The following is an 18226-nucleotide window of genomic DNA, read 5'->3' as shown; positions in this document are numbered from 1 at the left end:
AGCTATTGCAGACATTTGGGGAGTGAATCAGTAGATAGAAGATCTCTCTCTCCCTCTCTCTCTCTGTCTCTGTCTCTTTCTAACTCCACCTTTTGAATAAATATTAAAAAATAAAATAATATAAAATTAAAAATTTCCTACAGGAGGAGTGGCAAGAGGAATTGGCAACTCTAATTGCTCAGGGCTATGTGCTGTCCCTAAGAAATGTGGGAGATTCTTCTATTCAACAAATTCTTTGGAAATGGCACAACTCCCATGTTACAGTTCCTTGTGTTGCACCTCTGTTGCAGCTCTGTGTGTTACAATCTCTCCTCTCCTATTTGGTCTCAGTTTCTCCTCTCTGGCACGTTCATTGAGGATTTGCAGTCTTCTGGGTTACAGCTTCTCTTCTCTGGTGGGTTCTGTGCCTCATGACCATGAAAAGTTGAGGCCCATGGACAAAGAAGAGTGAGCAAAGTGAAATAAGTTTATTGAAAGAAGCAGAGAAAACCCCCAGCAGCTGGCAGTTTCCACAGGATACAGCTGTGCCTAGGAGTTTTCATGTTTCTAAAGGAAAAGTTCATCTGATTTGTTGAGGCCTATGTTAACGAAGAACTCACTGTGAGCTAATCAGGGGACTGATAATAGATTAGCCTATTTTACAGAGAAATTTGTAGGTCCAAGATGGACAAGACATTCAGCAGATGCAGCATCTGAAGATTACATGGCGTATGTTTTTCCTGACTCTCGGGGCTTCTGGAGGGTTGCACCATGTGTGATTCTTCCTTCCATTTCCAGGTGCTCCTGGAGTCCTTAGCACTTTGAATGATTTACTTCTGAAGAGAAATTCATATTTTCTGTTACCTTAATGTTGACTATTTCAAGTAAACCAATACCCTGAGCTTATTGTGGTGAATCTTATTTACCCATTCTTGCAAAATGAATTACTAAAGAAAATATCCTCCATTAACTTGACAAGGAAAGCCATTATCAAATAAATTATTTCTCCACTAATATCCTCATCTGAGGATAATTACTACAATTGATATATAGAAAAGAGGCACTGAAATGAATCATCATTAAATTGGGGCCAAAATTTCATTTAAAATAGAGGAAAATATTTTTATTAGGACTTTATATTGAAAATGAAACCAAAATTATAAAATTGTAGTAAAATAAAAAGGGATTTGTCCTTTTCTTGGTAGAATTTACTAACAAATTTACACTGCTACATGAAATTATATTCTATACAATGTATTTTATTTATTGCTATAATAAGGATTATATTTGTACATAAATATGAACATGAATGTGTGTATATTTACATACATATGTACCATGTATATTACATGCAAAATCATTTTGCAAAGATCTCTCTGAAGGTATCTTAATCCCTTGGTTTTTACATCATTCTCTTTTGAAACCCTTATCCTGTCCCCATCCTCATTAATTTTATTTTCTTCTCAATTGTTAACTGCTCATTTGCTAATGGCTTTGAATGAGATCTAAGTATTTTCAATAACTCTATAATAAACATTGTATCTCTTGCAAAACTTGAAGTGTCATTTTGCAATATATTTTCAGTATATGGGCTGTGAAAAAATCCAATAACAAAGGCAGGATAAGTCAGAGTTGACAAGTTATATGAGAGACATATACAGACCCTACTGCTAAAGCTAGTTGGAGATTAACAGGTATTTTGGGGAAATTAAATTTTTGGGTGGTTAGTTCACTCATGATTTTTTAAATTCTCTATACCAATTTATAAAGCAAACCCTTGTTTGAAAACACACTTATTAAAAAGAGATCCTTTATATGAGAAAAATGAGATAAACTTCAATTGACACCCCCTCCAAGATCCATTACAGAATTTAAAGAAAGAGACCGGCAACGTGGCACAGTAGTCTTTTGTGCCCAGATCGTTGGATCCCCAAATGCTGCCAGAGACTCACCGAAATGCAAAAGCAACACACCGAAATGCAAAAGCAAGGTTTATTTCGGAAGTACAAGACGTGGCAGGGACCCCATCTAACCAACCACGCAGCGGAGGGCAGAGGAAGGCCCCGAGCTGTGCTCGGGAGCCTCTTTTAAAGCCCGGTTAGGTCATCGAGGGGTGTGGGGTAACAGTGGATTGGCTGGGGTCACCTCTGGTATTTCCTGATCTAACATGGTTGTTCCTGATTGGTTCAGACCCAGGGGATTTCCTTATATGGTGAACGCTAGTGAGCTGTTCTGTTTAAAGTTTAGGTTTCCCCAGAGTGAGGCTGCTTTTACAGGAAGTCGGGCCTGCCTCCCCGAATGGAGGCACTTTTTTAAAATGTACTTACTCCGGCCCTTCATTCCCCCCTTGTTTTTGTGCAGGCCCTTCAACCTAATCCTCCGCCTGCAGCACTAGCATCCCATATGGGCGCTGGTTCTAGTCCCAGCTGCTCCTCTTCCCATCCAGCTCTCTGCTATGGCCTGGGAAAGCAATAGAAGATGGCCCAAGTGCTTGGGCCCCTGCACCCACATGGGAGACCCAGAAGAAGCTCCTGGATCCTGGCTTTGGATTGGCACAGCTCCAGCCGTTGCAGTCATTTGGGGAGTGAACCAACGGATGGAAGACCTTTCTCTCTGTCTCTTCCTCTCACTATCTGTAACCCTACCTCTCAAATAAATAAATAAAATCTTTCAATAAATTTAAAAGAAAAGGAAAAACCAGCTCTATGCTTTTTAATTTAATCTTCCTTTACAAATATTGATTGACTTATGGATTTTTTTTAACTTTTATTTAATGAATATAAATTTCCAAAGTACGATTTATGGATTACAATGGCTTCCCCCACATACCGTCCCTCCCACCCACAACCCTCCCCTTTCCCACTCCCTCTCCCCTTCCATTCACATCAAGATTCATTTTCGATTATCTTAATATACAGAAGATCAGCTTAGTATACATTAAGTAAGGATTTCAACAGTTTGTTCCCACACAGAAACATAAAGTGAAAAATAATAGATGATTTTTTTTAATGATGATGAAATCAGATCAGACCTATTGTCATGTTTAATCCCAGTGAGAGTCAAGTTGGGAGTTGATAATTTCTTTTTCTTTTTTTTTTTTTTTTTTACAGAGGATCAGTTTAGTATACATTAAGTAAAGATTTCAACAGTTCGCACCTCCATAGAAACACAAAGTGAAATATATTGTTTGAGTACTCGTTATAGCATTAAATCTCAATGCACAGCACATTAAGGACAGAGATCCTACATGAGGAGTAAGTTCACAGTGACTCCTGTTGTTGACTTTACCAATTGACACTCCTGTCTATGGCATCAGTAATCTCCCTATGCTCCAGTCATGAGTTTCCAAGGCTATGGAAGCCCTCTGAGTTCTCACGATTCTAATCTTGTTTAGACAAGGTCATAGTCAAAGTGGAGGTTCTCTCCTCCCTTCGGAGAAAGGTACCTCCTTCTTTGAAGTCCTGCTCTTTCCACTGGGATCTCACTCACAGAGATCTTTTGCCAGAGTGTCTTGGCTTTCCATGCCTGAAATACTCTCATGGCCTTTTCAGCCAGATCCGAATGCCTTTAGGGCTGATTCTGAGACCAGAGTGCTATTTAGGACATCTGCCATTCTATGAGTCTGCTGAGTATCTCACTTCCCATGTTGGATCACTCTCCCTTTTATTCTATCAGTTAGTGTTAGCAGGTACTAGACTTGTTTATGTGCTCCCTTTGACTCTTAGTCCTTTCATTATGATCAATTGTGAACTGAAATTGATCACTTGGAATAGTGAGATTGCATTGGTACATGCCACCTTGATAGGATTGAATTGGAATCCCCTGGTATGTTTCTAACTCTACCATTTGGGGCAAGTCAGCTTGAGCATGTCCCAAATTACACATCTCTTCCCTCTCTTATTCCCACTCATGTTTAACAGGGATCACATTTCAATTAATTTTCAACACTTAAGAATAACTGTGTATTAATTACAGAATTAAACCAGTCATATTAAGTAGAACAGACAAAAAAACTACTAAGAGGGATAATATATTAAGTTGTTCATTAACAGTCAGGGCTATGCTGATCCAGTCACCGTTTCCCATAGTGTCCATTTCACTTCAGGAGGTTTCCTTTTTGGTGTTCAGTCAGTTGTCACCGATCAGGGAGAACATATGATATTTGTCCCTTTGGGACTGGCTTATTTCACTCAGCATGATGTGTTCCAGATTCCTCCATTTTGTTGCAAATGACTGGATTTCGTTGTTTCTTACTGCGCTATAGTATTCTAAAGAATACATATCCCATAATTTCTTTATCCAGTCTACCGTTGATGGGCATTTAGGTTGGTTCCAGGTCTTAGCTATTGTGAATTGAGCTGCAATAAACATTAGGCTGCAGACCGCTTTTTTGTTTGCCAATTTAAATTCCTTTGGGTAAATTCCAAGGAGTGGGATGGCTGGGTCGAACGGTAGGGTTATCTTCAGGTTTCTGAGGAATCTCCAGACTGACTTCCATAGTGGCTTGACCAGTTTGCATTCCCACCAACAGTGGGTTAGTGTCCCTTTTTCCCCACATCCTCGCCAGCATCTGTTGTTGGTAGATTTCTGCATGTGAGCCATTCTAACTGGGGTGAGGTGAAACCTCATTGTGGTTTTGATTTGCATTTCCCTGATTGCTAATGACCTTGAACATTTTTTCATGTGCCTGTTGGCCATTTGGATTTCCTCTTTTGAAAAATGTCTATTGAGGTCCTTGGCCCATCTCTTAAGTGGGTTGTTGGTTTTGTTTTTGTGGAGTTTCTTGATCTCTTTGTAGATTCTGGTTATTAACCCTTTATCTGTTGCATAGTTTGCAAATATTTTTTCCCATTCTGTCGGTTGTCTCTTCACTCTCCTGACTGTTTCTTTTGCAGTACAGAAACTTCTCAATTTGATGCAATCCCAATAGTTGATTTTGGCTTTGACTGCCTGTGCCTCCCGGGTCTTTTCCAGAAATTCTTTGCCTGTGCCAATATCTTGAAGGGTTTCTCCAATGTTCTCTAGTAACTTGATGGTGTCAGGTCGTAGATTTAGGTCTTTAATCCATGTTGAGTGGAGTTTTGTGTAAGGTGTAAGGTAGGGGTCTTGCTTCATGATTCTGCAAGTGGAAATCCAATTTTCCCAGCACCATTTATTGAATAGACTGTCCTTGCTCCAGGAATTAGTTTTAGATCCTTGATCAAATATAAGTTGGCTGTAGATGTTTGGGTTTATTTCTGGTGTTTCAATTCTGTTCCATTGGTCTATCCATCTGTTTCTGTACCAGTACCATGCTGTTTTGATTACAACTGCCCTGTTGTATGTCCTGAAATCTGGTATTGTGATGCCTCCAGCTTTGTTTTTGTTGTACAAGATTGCTTTAGCTATTCGAGGTCTCCTGTGCCTCCATATAAATTTCAGCACCATTTTTTCCAGATCTGAGAAGAAGGTCTTCGGTATCTTGATTGGTATTGCATTGAATCTATAAATTGCTTTTGGGAGAATGGACATTTTGATGATATTGATTCTTCCAATCCATGAGCATGGAAGATTTTTCCATTTCTTGGTATCCTCTTCTATTTCTTTCTTTAAGGTTTTGTAATTTTCATCGTAGAGATCTTTAACGTCCTTGGTTAAGTTTATTCCAAGGTATTTGATTGTTTTTGTAGCTATTGTGAATGGGATTGATCTTAGAAGTTCTTCCTCAGCCATGGCATTGTCTGTGTATACAAAGGCTGTTGATTTTTGTGCATTGATTTTATACCCTGCTACTTTGCCAAAATCTTCTATGAGTTCCAATAGTCTCTTAGTAGAGTTCTTTGGGTCCCCTAAATAAAGAATTATATCATCTGCAAAGAGGGATAGTTTGAGTTCTTCCTTCCCAATTTGTATCCCTTTAATGTCTTTTTCTTGCCTAATAGCTCTGGCTAGAACTTCCAGAACTATATTGAATAGCAGTGGTGAGAGTGGACATCCCTGTCTGGTACCAGATCTCAGTGGACATGCTTCTAACTTTTCCCCATTCAATAGGATGTTGGCTGTGGGTTTTTCATAGATTGCTTTGATTGTATTGAGGAATGTTCCTTCCAAACCCAGTTTGCTTAGAGTTTTCATCATGAACGGGTGTTGTATTTTATCAAATGCTTTCTCGGCATCTATTGAGATAATCATATGGTTTTTCTTCTGCAGTCTGTTAATGTGGTGTATCACATTGATTGTTTTGCACACATTAAACCATCCCTGCATACCAGGGATAAATCCCACTTGGTCTGGGTGGATGATCTTTCTGATGTGTTGTTGCATTCTATTGGCGAGAATTTTATTGAGGATTTTTGCATCTATGTTCATCAGGGATATTGGTCTGTAATTCTCTTTCAGTGCTGCATCTTTTTCCGGCTTAGGAATTAAGGTGATGCTGGCTTCATAGAAAGAATTTGGGAGGATTCCCTCTTCTTCGATTGTTCTGAATAGTTTGAGAAGAATTGGAGTTAGTTCTTCTTTAAATGTCTGGTAGAATTCAGCAGTGAATCCATCTGGTCCTGGGCTTTTCTTTGTTGGGAGGGCCTTTATTACTGTTTCCATTTCTGTCTCAGTTATGGGTCTGTTTAGGTTTTCGATGTCTTCCTGGTTCAATTTAGGTAGGTTGCATGTGTCCAGGAATCTATCCATTTCTGATAGGTTTCCCTGTTTGCTGGCATACAAGTCCTTGTAGTAATTTCTGATGATTCTTTTTATTTCTGTGGTGTCTGTTGTTACGTTTCCTTTTTCATCTCTAATTTTATTGATTTGGGTCTTTTCTCTTCTTTTTTTAGTTAGTTGGGCCAATGGGGTGTCAATTTTGTTTATTTTTTCAAAAAACCAGCTCCTCGTTTGGCTGATTTTTTGGAATGTTTTTCTTGATTCAATCCTGTTGATTTCTTCTCTGATTTTAATTATTTCTCTTCTCCTACTAGATTTGGGTCTGGTTTGCTGTAGGTTTTCTAGATCCTTGAGGTGAATTGAAAGCTCATCTATTTGGTGTCTTTCCAATTTCTTGATGTAGGCACCTATTGATATAAACTTTCCTCTTAACACTGCTTTTGCTGCGTCCCGTAAGTTTTGGTATGGTGTGCTGTTATCCTCATTTACTTCCAGAAAGTTTTTGATTTCTCTTTTGATTTCTTCTATGACCCATTGTTCATTCAGGAGCATGTTGTTCAATCTCCATGTGTTTGCGTATGCTCTAGGGATTCCTGAGTTGCTAATTTCCAACTTCATTTCTTTATGGTCTGAGAAGCTGCATGGTATGATTCTAATTCTTTTGAATTTGCTGAGACTTGCTTTATGGCCTAGTATGTGGTCAATCCTAGAGAAGGTTCCATGTACTGCTGAGAAGAATGTAAAATCTTTAGCTGTAGGATTGAAAGTTCTGTATATATCTGTTAGATCCATTTGGGCTATGGTGTCATTTAAATCTACTGTATCCTTGTTGATCTTCTGTCCTGTTGATCTGTCTATTTCTGAGAGTGGAGTATTGAAGTCCCCCAGTACTATTGTATTGGGGTCTAAGTCTCCCTTTAAGTCCGTTAACAAATCTTTTAGATAAACTTGTGCCCTGTAGTTAGGTGCATATACATTGATAATTGTTATATCTTCCTGTTGAATTGATCCCTTAATCATTATGTAGTGTCCCTCTTTGTCTCTCTTAACGGTTTTTGTGGTAAAGTTTATGTTGTCTGATATTAAGATGGCTACGCCCGCTCTTTTTTCATTTCTGTTGGCATGGTATATCTTTTTCCAGCCTTTCACTTTCAGTCTGTATGGATATTTGTTGGAAAGATGTGTTTCTTGTAAGCAGCAAATAGATGGGTTTTGTTCCTTAACCCAATCAGCCAATCGGTGTCTTTTAACTGGACAGTTCAGGCCATTCACGTTCAATGTAACTAATGATAAGTGGTAACTTTGCCCTGCCATTTGCCAAAGATAAGTTATAATATATGCTTTGAATTCCCTGTGATCTTTTGCTGTGAGGTTTCCTTCCTTGGTTTCCTTCCTTTACCTTCTTTCATACTGATGGCCGTGTTTCTGTGTTTCTGTGTGCGACACATCTTTAAGCATCTTTTGCAGGGCTGGACGAGTGGTGACAAATTCTTTCAATTTCTGTTTGCTGTGAAAGGTCTTTATTTCACTTTCATTCACAAATGATAGCTTTGCAGGATATAATATACTGGGCTGGCAGTTGTTCTCTCTTAGTACCTGGGCTATATCTCGCCATTCCCTCCTAGCTTGTAGAGTTTCTGATGAGAAGTCAGCTGTGGGTCTGATTGGAGATCCTCTGAGAGTAATCTGACGTTTCTCTCTTGCATATTTTAGGATCTTTTCTTTATGTTTCACTGTGGAGAGTTTAATTACAACGTGTCATGGTGAGGATCTCTTTTGGTCGTGTTTATTAGGGGTTCTGTGAGCTTCCTGTACTAGGATTTCTCTGTCCTTCTCCAAACCTGGGAAATTTTCTGCTAATATCTCACTAAAAAGGCCTTCTAATCCTTTCTCCCTCTCCATGCCTTCAGGAACTCCTAGAACCCGAATGTTGGGTTTTTTAATAGTATCCTGAAGATTCCCGACAATATGTTTTAGATTTCTAATTTCCTCTTCTTTTCTTTGGTCTGACTGTATCCTTTCCTGTTCTCTGTCTTCTAAGTCCGATATTCTCTCTTCTGCTTCACCCATTCTATTTGTAAGGCTCTCTATTGTGTTTTCATTTGATCTATTGAATTCTTCACTTCAGTCACTATCCCAGTTTCCTGTTGTAGTAGTTGTTTTGTTTCATTTTGATTCCTCCTTAATATTTCATTTTCACGAGAGAGATTTTCTATCTTGTCCATTAAGGATTTCTGTAGTTCAAGAATTTGTTTTTGAGAACTTCTTAATGTTCTTATCAATTTTTTGAGATCTGCTTCTTGCATTTCTTCTATGTCATCATCTTCATAATCTTGAATTGGGGTGTCTTTTTCATTTGAGGGTGTCATGGTGACTTCCTTGTTTTTATTACCTTGGTTTTTGCGTTTGTTATTTGGCATATTGGAGATATTTGGTTTCTTCACTGTGGTGCTTTTTCTTGTTATACTATGACTCTAGATTAAGTGGACTATCTGTTTTTGATGGAGCCTTAGGGCTTGAGATGGGTGTGGCCTGAGAGCTCTGTTTGGTGTGCCAAAGGTGACACTCCCAGGTTAGGCGTGGTAAACCTCTCTCTCTCTCTCTCTTTCTTTTTTTTTGATTCAAAAGGGACGTTATTCTGCACAGCTGAACGAAGTTGGTGGTAGTTAGCACGCAAATGATATACCCACAGGAGCCAGAGATCAGAAGCTCTTTCCCAAGGACCACACAGGGAATCTGTTCGGCCCTCAGAGTGGGCTCAAATTCTCCTTCAGTCTCCCACTGGGTTGCCAAAGTTACGGAATTGTAGCGTCTCTGGAGAGTGCTCACGTGAATTCCGTGAGTTCTCTCCCCCACCATCTCTTTTTTCACAGTCTCAGTTCAGTAGCACCACAAATTTACTAGGTCCTAATCTCCTGTTAATTCGCCCCGCCCAGAGTCAGGTTTTTCTGCTAGGCTCACGGCTGGTGCAGACCTGAGGTCGCTCTGCTTATGACGTATGTCCAAGATGGCGCCTGCTCTTTGTCTTGCTCGCCCTTGAGAGGTGAGCGGAGAGAGAGAAACCCGTGTCCGTACCAGTCACCTTTTGTTTTTTTTCTCTCTGTCTCTATTCCAGTTAGCCTGGTGAGCTTTCGCCCCCCCCCCCCGGGGGGTCGTTCCCTCTAGTCTCCTCTCTCCGCTTGCCTGCCGGTGTCTCGGGCTATTGAGGTTCGGCTCACCTCGCGTTCCAGCGCTGGTGTGTTGAGTCTGCCGCTGGTGTCCCGAACTGTGGGCTCCCACACTCTCCACGCAGGTCCGCTCCCCTTCCAGCGCCGATGTGTGGACTCGGAGCCCTGGACGTCCCAAGTCTCCCCGCTGTTGTCTGTGTGGCACGCACTCCTCTTCGAGCACTGGCGCGCAGACCCCGCGGCTTCCGCGGCTCGGTCCCGCAGCTCGGCTTCCGCGCAGTGGGCGACCTTGTTCTCCCAGTAGGTCCTCCGATTCACGGCCACTCGTTCCAGAAGAGTTTCCTCTGCAATATTTTCCTGGTTCTTTTTTCTGAGGCTACAGTAACTCCCCTTTTATTAAACTAAATTTTCCTGGACTATCGGTGCACGCCCTCACTATTCCGCCATCTTGGCTCCGCCTTGACTTATGGATATTTATGCTTATTTTTCTGAATTCTGCAGGTTTGCTGGGTTCAGCAGTGTGGTTCTCATTTGCATATGTAGCTATAGGCTGATGTCAGCTGGAGCTGTAGTCATCTGAAATCATTCATTCACATGGTTGGTAATTAATGCCACTGCTAGATAGGAGCCCAGTAGTTACTATGAGGCAGTGCTCCTACCTATGACCTCTCTCTGTGGCTTCACAGAATAGCAACTGCGTTCCCCATGGGAAGACTCCAAGAGATAACACTGCAAGACTTGAGCAGAAGCTGCTAGATTCACTATGACAGCACTGGAAGTCCCACAATGCCACTTTTGCTGCATTCTAATGGCTAGCTCAGACTCAAGGGGGCAGCGAGGAAATCAGCCTACCCTTCGTGATGTGAGAGCACTGCATTATAAAAGGGTGTGTGGAGTGGAGACATTCTGGTGGCCATCTGTGGAAAATGCTCTTCCATGCCCTCCAAGTTGCCTCCAGAAAACAGGGTTCCCCTGCAGGTGACCTGATTCTAGATCTGCTTCCCCCAAGAGCTGTGCACTATGAGTATTTTTCTCATCTTCTGTTCACTCAGAATGGACTTTCCATTTGTTAATGTCTGATAGTTATATTTTCTCTTCAGAAACTGAGAAATTATGTAGGTTAATGTATTAATAACTGTTGAGCTATTGGTTAATACTAGTTACATGTCTGTCTTCAAACTATAGATTTTCATGGTAGAGTACTTAACTCAAAATAACTAAAATGGAGGGGCTGACCCTGTGGCACAGTTTGTAAAGCCACCACCTGCAGTGCTGACATCGCATGTGGGTGTCAGTTCAAGTCCCAGCTGTTCCACTTCTGATCCAGCTCTCTGCTTTGGCCTGGGAAAGCAATGGAAGATGGCCCAAGTGCTTGGGTCCCTGCACTCACGTAGGAGACTGGGAAGAAGTTCCTGGCTCCTGGCTTCAGATCAGCCAGCTCTGGCTATTGCAGCTATTTAAGGAGTGAACCAGCAGATAGAAAACTTCTCTCTCTCTCTCTCTCTCTCTCTCTCTCTCTCTCTGCCTTTCAAACAAATAAATAAATCTTTAAAGAAATAATTAAAGAGGAGAGAAATGGAACACTTTGACAAGGCTTCTTACGGGCTCTGTAGTGAACTCAATGAGGTACATATAGTGACTCATTTAATTTTCACAGCGACCCTATGAGTCAGGTAATATTCTTCTGTCCATTTTATATGTGAGTAAATAATGCTTAGAGAATGACAGCGTTTCCTCACCAGCAAAGGGCAGAACTTGAATTTTTTTCCCAGATGGGTATGAGACCCAAGAGTTGCTCTCAACCATGAAGAACATTGTCTACCATTCCCACAAATATAAAAGCTTTCTGAACTTTCTCTTCCTCTGTGTATCACAAACCATTAAATTTCATCTTGTTATAAAACAAGTTATAAAATGCAACTATTTGTCCGTAATTCATCTTTTGCTTATCACAGACATAATAGGATATATAACAGTGGGGTGGGGAAAATAGTGAAAAAGCTTGACTCTATTTCTTGTTTGATCTCTCTCTGTGTCTCTGTACAATTACACACACACATACACACACACACACTTCAGAAAAATGGAGCCTTTAAACTTGGAAAGTCAGCCAAAATATCCTGTTTCATTCAGAGCAGGAATATATCTGCGTTTTCCTCAAATCTCATCTAGTGTGTTTTAGAATCAGGACTCAAAATTAGGTTCAATTGAAAAGTGAAATGATCCTATTGGTTATATTTCTGTATTATGAAATATAAGGGGCATATAAAAGAAATACCAAAAATATCCAGAATCTCAACCTCAACTTACAGAAATTTCTCTATTCTACTGCTATTTCACAAATTTGTTATCATCTGACAGCATCTCTCTTTCTCTAAAGATTTGTTTATTTATTTGAAAGGCAGGGTTACAGAAAAGCAGAAGCAGAGGTAGAGAGACACACATGCACAGAGAGAGAGAATCTTCCATCAGCTGGTTCACTCCCCAAATGGCCACAAAGGCCAGGGCTGTGACAGGATGAAGCCAGGAGCCAGGAGCTTCTTCTGGCTCTCCTATATGTGTGTAGGATCCCAAGTACTTGGGCCATCCTCTGTTTCTCTCCCAAGTCCATTAGCCAGCAGAGAGCTGGATTGGAAGTGAAGTAGCCTGGACTCAACAGGTGCCCATGTAGGATGCCGGAACTGCAGGCAGCAGTTTTACCTGCTAAGCAATAGTGCCATCCCTTACAGTATCTCTTAACACCTGCTCTCCCCTCTTTCTCAATTCATATGGAGTGTATGCAACTGACCCACTTTCCAGTCCTATTGATGAGACATGACCTAGAACCTTCCCAAAGTGATGATTCCCATCACTACAATGATCAATTAAGAGATAGGCAGGTGGCTGGCACCACAGCTCACTAGGCTAATCCTCCACCTACGGTGCTGGCACACCAGGTTCTAGTCCCGGTTGGAGCGCCGGATTCTGTCCTGGTTGCTCTTCTTCCAGTCCAGCTCTCTGCTGTGGCCCGGAAAGGCGGTGGAGGATGGCCCAAGTGCGTGGGCCCTGCACCCGCATAGGAGACCAGGAGGAAGCACTTGGTTCCTGGCTTCGGATCGGCGCAGCACGCCTGCCGTAGCGGCCATTTAGGGGGTGAATCAATGGCATAAGAAGACCTTTCTCTCTGTCTCTCACTCTCTCTCTCTCTCACTAACTCTGCCTGTCAAAAAAAAAAAGAGAGAGAGAGAGAGAGAGCTAGGCAGGTGACAAAATCTCAATAGAATCCTCACAGAGATTTAGCAAGAACTAGACAAAAGCCACTCCTTCATTGCTCTGAGAAAGTTAAATGTGAGAATGATGTAATCTCAAGTGAACACTAGATTATCTACAGGTATTCTGCACTAACTCCTCTCATCTCTACATGCATGCCTTTTCAATCTGACTTTTCTATGTCTTCTATCAAGAGATGAAATAATTACAAACTATGTAGAAAAGGTATGCGTGTGAATGAATTCCACAAGAGAAAAACAAAAGACTTGCATGTTCTATTTTAAGTCCTAAATCTAGCCACACATGAAGTCAACTCATGAACGTAGTAGATACATCAATTTTTCACTTAACCTGTTTGAAATGAATTTTCTGTTACATGTGCCCAAATTTATCTTGGCTCACTCTGCAAATGACATGTTCTTGCCAAATTCAACTTAAAATTGCAGAATTTATTTAAGACATGGAAATTATGAAATATTTTAGATAAGCTTCAAATAGGAATTATCACATATATTTATCAGTCTATTTTTTGTTATGTAAGGAAATGACTCAGACCCGGTGCTTAATAAAGAAAAGAAATTTATTTAGCTCAAAGTCCTGGAGGTTTAGCTCAGCTCTGGTGAGGACCTCAAGGCACACCAAATCAAAACACAGGACTCCAGAGTAGAGGGTATGGGTCAGACTTGTTCTTTTAGGGCCCAGTGCCCAACGTTGTGACATAGCTGATAAAGCCACCACCAGCAATGCCAGTTGTAATCCCAGTTGCTCCACTTCCAATCTAGTTGCCTGCTTATGTGCCTAGGAAGGCAGAGGATGATGACCCAAGTGCTTGGGCCCCTGCAACCACATGAGAGACCCAGAAGAAGCTACAGGCTCCTAGCTTGCAGTGGTCTGGCCCAGCCCTAGCTGTTAGGTGAAATCAGCAAATGAAAGATTCTCTCTCTCTCTCTCTCTCTCTCTCTTCTCTCTCCCCACTCCCCCTCTCATTCTGTAACTCTGCCTTTCAAATAAATAAATAAATCTTAAAAAAATAACTAGTCACAGCTGGCGCCGCGGCTCACTAGGCTAATCCTCTGCCTTGCAGCGCCGGCATACCGGGTTCTAGTCCCAGTCGGGGTGCTGGATTCTGTCCCAGTTGCCCCTCTTCCAAGCCAGCTCTCTGCTGTGGCCAGGGAGTGCAGTGGAGGATGGCCCAAGTGGAGAGTGAACCAACAGCAAAAAGGAAGACCTTTCTCTCTCTCTCTCTCTCTCTCTCTCGCGGTCCACTCTGCCTGTCAAAAAAATAAATAAATAAATAAATAACTAGTCACAGTCCCATGAGAACTGCTTTAATCCCCTCTGGGAGTAGCATCCCCAAATTATACCCACTCACTATGCACCACCTTTTAAAGATCCCATCACTTCTTAACCTTGCCACACTGAAAACTGAGCTTGAGGAAAGAACCAAATCCAAATCATATCAACTATTAAATTCAATAGTTAATACTTATATGTAATTCATAGATAGATTTAACATGTTTATATATATGTGTGTGTGTGTGTGTGTATTATTCTCTGTTGCTTTTTCCTCATATTAGCAGATCTATTATTAATGAACTAGGGAGTAAATATTCTCAAATACCAAACATATAATTAATATTTCCTACATGCTCAACTTTTTGACTTACCTCCAACTATTAAAATACATCTGAATTATGAAAATGCGGGACTAGTACTGTGAGAAAATGGGTTAAGACTCTGACTGCTATGCTGGCATCCTAAACCAGAGCACTTGTTTGAATTCTGGCTACTCTGCTTTCAATCCAGTTCTTTGACAATGCTTCTGGGAAGGCAAAGGAAGATGGCCCAAATGTTTGGTTTCTGGCCACTCATGTGGGAGACCTTGATGGAGTTCCTCTCTCCTGACTTTGGCTTGCCTCAAACCCAGCTATTGTAGCTATTGGGAAGTGAATCAGGTAGAAGATCTTTCTCCCTCTCTCTGTCTCTCTGTCTCTCTCTCCTTCTCTGGGTTTGTATGTGTGTGTGTGTGCGTGTGTCCTTCTGTCTTTAAAAGAGAAAAAAAAATGAATATTTGTCCTATTTAATATATTAATAAAGCTTTTCAGTTTTTGATTTTTCAATGCCTTTGCACATTTCAATCATTCAATAGTCATTCAGCATATTTTTAAATGTTTAAATGTGTATTTTGTGTTAAACAGGACTCAAGATATTGAAAATTTATGGATGAATAAGATACATAACACTTTTTTCACAGAGTATATGATTTATTGGCAATGTGAGATAATAAGCAAGTAATTAAATAATATAATTTATAATTAAATAATATAATTTATGTTTTAATACATGTTAGGAAGGACAAGTGAATGAAGTGACAGAAAATTGGTTGTATTTTGGATAGCCAAAAAAAAAAGATGACATTTTAGCAACATACATCTGAATTACGAGTAAAAGGCAGCTGTGGAAATATTTGGTTAAAGAGTTTCAGGCAAAAGGAAGAACTAATCATCTTTTAGATTAAAATGGAAAATATGCACATAGTTAAATTCTGCCTATAGTAATACATACTTTATCTGCTTTATCTTTTATGAAGTTATGTTTAAAATAAACATATGATATGATTAGACAGCACTCTGAGATATTACAACTAGGGTGACATTTAATAAGATTATATAAAAAGCATATAAAGATAGCAAGGATACCATTTGCCTAGGGATGGTGGTGGGAGCCTGATGAGAGGTGCTGAGGCCTGCATAAGATGATGTGTGTATCTTCCTGAGGATGGGCCAGTGAAAGCAATGGTCCTGCACACTGTGTTTGAGTGCGGCATGAGTAAGGTGAACAGGTAGGTTGAATATGACAGCAGAAGCACTGAAAGGTTGAATAGATGGAGCCAGGTTGGGGAGGATTGATCAAATAAAATACATTAAAAATAGTGAGAGCCTGGTTTGCCAAATATCATGCAAAGTGTTACAGATAGAAAAAAGACAGAGTAAGAGAATGAACTCTGTGATGTTGGATTTGAAATGGAGATATTAGTGCAAACTATTAATTAGATAGATTTTACAGATGGATGTGTATAGTTGTGTGTGTATTCCCTAGCTCTCGCCACCAAAAGGTTTCCTACCATCAATCCATGAGCCACCTAGCACTCAGATCTTGAGTTCTAAGTAGTATTGTTCACCTAAAGGAAGTAGAACTCCTTGGAAAAATGATTCAACCTAAGGTTGGGGAACGGAAAAATCAAAATGACCTTGGAATATTTTCTTGCCTTAAGAAAAAGAAAGCTCTTAGGAAATGATAGAAAAATATCAGAAGGAAAACATGCAGGGAAGTCATTAACCAAATCCAGGATAAATATAACATGAAGGTAAATAATGAGAAAATTAGACTGTAACCTCTTTAATAAAATAATAATCCATCAATTCATACTGACTTGAATAAATTAACATTTTGAGGAGAAACAGAATGTTTATGCAGCCTCAAAGTATCTCCCTCACAAAAATATTATTAATTATAAAGGAGAAAGCTTTGTGGTGATAAGCCTGGATATATCCCTTAAATCAGGTGATCAAAGGGAACATCACTGGTAAAGGAATATCAAATTTTCATGTCACTAATAGGAAGAAAGAAGATGAAAACAGGATCATTTTGTGATAATTCTGCCCAAATTATATAGTATCATTATAATCATTAATAAACATGGGATAAACCCAATTGAGGAATATTCTACTAAATTATCTTAGAATGTCATGATTTGGAGAGGTTAGTCTGTTGGCTAAGACTTCCATGTCCCACATTGGAATATCCGGGTTGGATTTCCAGCTCTAGGTCCTGACTCATCTTTCTGTTCATGAAAACACTGGGAGGCAGCAAGTGATGGCTCAGGTAGTTGGGTTCCTACCATCCATGTGGGAGACCTGTTTCCTAGCTTCAGTTTCATCCCAGTCCCAGCTGTATAGTATTTGGAGGATGAACCTATGGATGAGAGATTTCTGTCTCTGTCTCTGTCTCTCTGTCTCTCTGTGTGAGTGTGTGTGTGTGTGTGTGTCTGTCTCTCAAATAGATTTTTTAAACTTAAAAAGGACATGGTTGTGAAAGTCAAAAAGAGGCCTAAGAACTGTTCCATGCAGTTCTTAAATTTAAAGAAACATGACAGTGCGTGTAGTGTATAATTCCCTAATCTTTTTCTTCTAAGAGACTATATTTAGATTATTAACAAAACCTGAATGAATTCTAAGGATTTGGTTGTAGTAATGTGTCAGTATCCATTTCCTAGAAGTGTAGTCTATATATCGTGCTTGTGAATCAAAGCCTTTTTTCTATAGTGAATTATTCAATGTCTAGCAGTGTGGTGAGGCATTATGTTGGTCCTTCAATCACATGGCTCAGGAAAATGTTATTTGAATTGTTTCTATAATTTTTTATCATTTGCAGACTGTTTTTAAATAAAAACATTTCTAGAACTTCAAGTGACAATTGCAGAATCAGCCAGCAACCTTCCACGTTAACAGACTGAGAATGAGAATTACAATTAGTAATTAGAGCTTGAAATGTCAAGGAGCCATCTCAGCACAAACCACAGAGGCAAAACTCACTCTGCCAGTACCATTACATCATCAACACTGGTTTAGATTGTCCCCGGGAAGACCACTAATTCTCAACATGAATAAACTTGAAATTGATGTCAGATCATACCATACAGATTCTAGAGTCTACACACAACACACCCCCATACAACTGTCTCTCAGATTTCATAGGAGATTGGTTCGAGAACATCCCAAATTTCTGTTGCTCTATAATTCTTATATTAAATGAATATTTGAATATAATTTATGCACAGCCTCCCATGCATTTTTTTCTTTATTGGGGAGGCAGAGATACAGCAGACACACAAAGAGTTCCTATCTGTTGGTTCACTCCCAAAATGCCCACCATGGCCAGCCACAGCTGGGGCCAGAGCCAGAAGCCAGGAATGCAATCCAGGTCTCCGTGTGTGAGACGGAGACCCAGTAACTTGGGTTTTTCCTGTTGTTTCATGGCATCTGCACCCGTGAGAAGCTGGAATAGAGAGCCAGAACTGGGAACCTGAACCAGGCTCTCTCATATGGGATGTGGCCATCTTAACAGCTAAGCCAAATATTGCCCTCCTTCCATATATTTTATATCATTTCTAGATTACTTATGATACCTAA

The sequence above is a fragment of the Oryctolagus cuniculus genome, chromosome 4 (assembly GCF_964237555.1).
Source record: "Oryctolagus cuniculus chromosome 4, mOryCun1.1, whole genome shotgun sequence".
Lineage (NCBI taxonomy): Eukaryota > Metazoa > Chordata > Mammalia > Lagomorpha > Leporidae > Oryctolagus > Oryctolagus cuniculus.
The sequence above is the reverse complement of the archived record's forward strand: the minus strand, read 5'-3'. Positions refer to the sequence as shown.